We start from the raw sequence: 4,792 nt of genomic DNA on the forward strand, positions 1-4,792 counted from the left end.
GGGGCGGTGTGAGCGCGACTAAGTCCGAGACGACGTCAGCCGGGGCGGCGTGAGCGAGACTAAGTCCGAGACTACGTCAGCCGGGGCGACGAGCACGCCGCGCGCGCTTTTCGCACTCTTACTCGAAAAATGGCGAAGGGGCCGCGCTAGCGTGCCTTGAATCGGTGAGCGGCGGTACCGCGGCGATCGCGAGAGCTCAAATCGGCCGTGCCAAGGCCAAATATTGGCGCTCGGCTCGGCGCAGTACGCCGCCTTGTCGCACGAGTACGGCCCCGTGGAGATCTGGTCACTTATCGCTGCTCATATAAGGGGGCCGTACCGCCCTGGCCGACGTTGTACCGTAGTGCCGTTTTCGGCTTGCGCGTGTTCGTGGTGGTGTCCGCGCACCGCTCCGCACTCGAGAATCGTGCCCACGACGACGCGAGCGCTCGGAAGAGACAGAAGTCCGAAACCACCTGAGCCGGGCCGCGGCGGGAGCTCGACGCCCGTCACGCAACTTTGGCGTACAAGCCACCGCACGGCCGCGACTGAGTCGTCGCCACCGTCCGGCTGGCTGCACTATAGCACGCCGGGAACCGGGAAAGAACCGCGCAGAGGTCGTCGTTTTGCCGCGGCGTTGGCGCGAGCGCGCGAAGAGACAAAGTCCGAAACGGCGTCAGCCGGGGTGTCGAGCACGCCGCCCGCGCCGGTCGCACTCGTGCTCGGAAACGGCGAAAGGGCCGCGCTAGCGTGCGGCCCCGTAGGGGCACAGAAAGGCGATTGTTCTGGAAACCGCGCTGTCCATAGGCGAGAGATTGCCGTTCGCGCATTCGGTCGACGCGCTGCGCTTTCACGACTTCGGCATTGCGCTGCCGACGTAAGCTTTCCATCTCGCTCGCGGCGCTGCGAGGCGGCACGATTTTCGCCAAACGCTCGTCGAAAGTGGCACGAGTACGGCCCCATGGAGATTTGGGAACTTATCGCTGCTATTATATGGGGGTCCCAGAGAGCAGTCGCCCCCAAAAGCGACCTGGGTGTTTGATATGCGGCGGGCTTCGTGCCCGTCAAGCGTGTCCCCGGTATCGCTCCCGTGGATCCCACAGCTGACGTCTGCAGCCTCATCCGCTTGATGCGTTAGGGGCTGGTTGTCGGACGACGCTTTCTCCACGATATCGAGTTGTGTTCCGCATCGTCCTCGGACGAGTCAAATGCGAAAGCGCCGAAGGCGCGGGCGTGACCCGTCGCCTGGCGGCTTTGCCGTCTCGGCTACGTTGCAAGTGTCGGTCGGTCCACCTGTGCTGCGGGCTCAAGAGAAACCGCAAGCCGTGATCGAGTCGACACAACCAGTCTATCGAGAATGTTGCGTGCTTCTTGCCGCGTGGCGATACCCGGCCCTTCGGGGAGGGCGCCGTAGCGAGCTCGAACGCCGTCGTCTCGGACTGTGCAAAGTGCTACTCTTTGCAAGAACGAAGCGTGCTGGGGCGCCTGAAGGTGGCCTCGGCATCGCAAAAACGGCGTCCGGCCTGCTTGACAGGCGGGACGCGCAGTTGAACGATTACCTGGTTGATCCTGCCAGTAATCATATGCTTGTCTCAAAGATTAAGCCATGCATGTCTAAGTACATGCCGAAATAAGGCGAAACCGCGAATGGCTCATTAAATCAGTTATGGTTCCTTAGATCGTTTCTTCCTACTTGGATAACTGTGGCAATTCTAGAGCTAATACATGCAGTGAGCCTGAAGCCCTTTGGGCGACGGGTGCTTTTATTAGACCAAGATCGATCGGGTTTCGGCCCGTATTGTGTGGTGACTCTGGATAACTTTGTGCTGATCGCATGGCCACGAGCCGGCGACGTTTCTTTCAAGTGTCTGCCTTATCAACTTTCGATGGTAGGTTACTTGCTTACCATGGTTGTTACGGGTAACGGAGAATCAGGGTTCGATTCCGGAGAGGGAGCCTGAGAAACGGCTACCACATCCAAGGAAGGCAGCAGGCGCGCAAATTACCCACTCCCGGCACGGGGAGGTAGTGACGAAAAATAACAATACGGGACTCTTTTGAGGCCCCGTAATTGAAATGAGTACACTCTAAATCCTTTAACGAGGATCAATTGGAGGGCAAGTCTGGTGCCAGCAGCCGCGGTAATTCCAGCTCCAATAGCGTATACTAAAGCTGCTGCGGTTAAAAAGCTCGTAGTTGGATCTCAGTTCCAGACGAGTAGTGCATCTACCCGATGCGACGGCTCGGACTGAACATCATGCCGGTCCTTTCTTGGTGCACTTCATTGTGTGCCTCGAGAAGGCCGGTGCTTTTACTTTGAAAAAATTAGAGTGCTCAACGCAGGCGAGTCGCCTGAATAAACTTGCATGGAATAATAGAACAAGACCTCGTTTCTGTTCTGTTGGTTTTTGGAATACGAGGTAATGATTAAGAGGGACAGACGGGGGCATTCGTATTGCGGCGCTAGAGGTGAAATTCTTGGACCGTCGCAAGACGAACTACTGCGAAAGCATTTGCCAAGAATGTTTTCTTTGATCAAGAACGAAAGTCAGAGGTTCGAAGGCGATCAGATACCGCCCTAGTTCTGACCATAAACGATGCCAACCAGCGATCCGCCTGAGTTACTCAAATGACTCGGCGGGCAGCTTCCGGGAAACCAAAGTGTTTGGGTTCCGGGGGAAGTATGGTTGCAAAGCTGAAACTTAAAGGAATTGACGGAAGGGCACCACCAGGAGTGGAGCCTGCGGCTTAATTTGACTCAACACGGGAAAACTTACCCGGCCCGGACACTGGGAGGATTGACAGATTGAGAGCTCTTTCTTGATTCGGTGGATGGTGGTGCATGGCCGTTCTTAGTTGGTGGAGCGATTTGTCTGGTTAATTCCGATAACGAACGAGACTCTAGCCTATTAAATAGGTGCGGGGTTCCCAGCACCTTACAACCTTCTTAGAGGGACAAGCGGCTCCTAGCCGCACGAAACAGAGCAATAACAGGTCTGTGATGCCCTTAGATGTCCGGGGCCGCACGCGCGCTACACTGAAGGAAGCAGCGTGTCTTTATCCCTGTCTGAAAAGACTGGGTAACCCGTGGAACTTCTTTCGTGATTGGGATAGGGGCTTGCAATTGTTCCCCTTGAACGAGGAATTCCCAGTAAGCGCGAGTCATAAGCTCGCGTTGATTACGTCCCTGCCCTTTGTACACACCGCCCGTCGCTACTACCGATTGAATGATTTAGTGAGGTCTTCGGACCGATGTCCGGCGCGGCCTTTCGGTTGCGCCGGTCTGTTGGAAAGATGACCAAACTTGATCATTTAGAGGAAGTAAAAGTCGTAACAAGGTTTCCGTAGGTGAACCTGCGGAAGGATCATTACCGGATTGTTCGAGGGTGACGAGCGCCATTGTTTCTACCCCGTGTGGGTGAAGCAGCTCGCTGCGCCCGACGCTTTCCGCCGCTGGCCCCGCTTGGACGCGGGGACGGCTATACCCGAACATGCCGGGGATTGCCCGAATTTCGAAGGGCGCCCCGTGCCAAATTTGTTGCGCCCAGTGGACGCCGGCTGCAACCTTGGACGGTTGGCTTGGCCGCGCCCGCGGGTAGAAACGGCGTAACGCACACTGTTGGGTGGGCTTTCTGAAGTCCGCCTCGGCACTCTTGCGCGGAATGGGAGTAAGACGACCCGACCTGCTGCTCTTGCCCAGTACGAGGGGAACGGCGAAGCGTGCGGTCGGTCAAGGAACTGACGGTCGAGAGCTAATGCCGCTGCCGCTTAGTACACACGGAACCGTGGTGCGAGCGCTCTCCCGTCCTCCGCGGCAAACGCTGCCGAGTCTGAAAAGGCTGGCGGCTGCCGGTCGCTTCCTGCGGCGAGTGTGGAGTAACGACCCGACTTTGTTGCTGCCCAAGTACTAAAGGAACGGTGCGGCGCTCGGTCGGTCATGGAACCGGCGGTATTGAGGGTGCGGCTGCCAAGTACGGAAGGAACCGTGGCCTAAAGCACTCTCCCGTCCTCCGCGGCAAATTCCACCGCGCCCGAAAGGGCCGGAGGCTGCCGGTCGGCTCCCGCTCGTGACGCGCGAGGTGTCGAGTTCGCGGTTCAATGCGACGACGTCTGCAGGCTATTTGCCCGACGCCGAGGGAAAGGCGGCGTTGCTGCGAAGTACCGAAGGAAACGCGGCTTTGCTACGTCGGAAGCGTTCTGCGGTTTGCGGACTTGTGCGCTTTGGGAAGGCGCCGCACGTCGAAAGAGGAAGTACGGACAGACGAGGGACTGTAATCCCGTATTCGAACGCACTTGCGGCCAGGCCCTTGCTGGCTTCGTCTTCCGCCTCAAGTAGACTTGTTGTGGCTCCGGCGCAGAGAGCCGTCCCTGGCACTGGCCGAGTGGCTTTGGAGAGCTGCGCGAGTACGCGCGCGCCAAGCTCTTGTCTTTCGTCTCGAGTAGGCTGTTGGATCAGCAGCGGTCATGCGGAAACGCGTGACCGCCGAACGAAAGAGCGAAACAGGAGTAGCGCACGCCGAAAGGCGCTCTTCGAAACCACACACAGGGAGACGCCACGTGCCTGAAACACTGGTTGTACTGTACTGAATTGAACAAACTATTTTTCACGACTCTAAGCGGTGGATCACTCGGTTCTCGGGTCGATGAAGAACGCAGCCAGCTGCGAGACTTGGTGTGAATTGCAGGACACACTGAGCACTGATTCTTTGAACGCACATTGCGGCCTTGGGTCTTCCCTTGGCTTCGTCTGTCTGAGGGTCGGATCACATATCAAGAGAGCCTTCGGCGCACAGGGAACGTGCGTCCGTCGACT

General features: G+C 57.8%; 2 non-coding genes across 2 annotated transcripts; both read left to right on the forward strand.

The window, feature by feature from the left end:
* Positions 1-1,535: 1,535 nt before the first annotated feature.
* LOC139054045 (small subunit ribosomal RNA) lies at positions 1,536-3,350 on the forward strand. The gene has a single exon (XR_011510988.1). It is a non-coding gene; the product is annotated as a small subunit ribosomal RNA (ribosomal RNA).
* A 1,237-nt stretch (positions 3,351-4,587) lies between these two features.
* LOC139054043 (5.8S ribosomal RNA) lies at positions 4,588-4,740 on the forward strand. Its single transcript, XR_011510986.1, has one exon. It is a non-coding gene; the product is annotated as a 5.8S ribosomal RNA (ribosomal RNA).
* The last annotated feature ends 52 nt before the right edge of the window (positions 4,741-4,792 follow it).

This window comes from Dermacentor albipictus, unplaced genomic scaffold (assembly GCF_038994185.2).
Source record: "Dermacentor albipictus isolate Rhodes 1998 colony unplaced genomic scaffold, USDA_Dalb.pri_finalv2 scaffold_542, whole genome shotgun sequence".
Lineage (NCBI taxonomy): Eukaryota > Metazoa > Arthropoda > Arachnida > Ixodida > Ixodidae > Dermacentor > Dermacentor albipictus.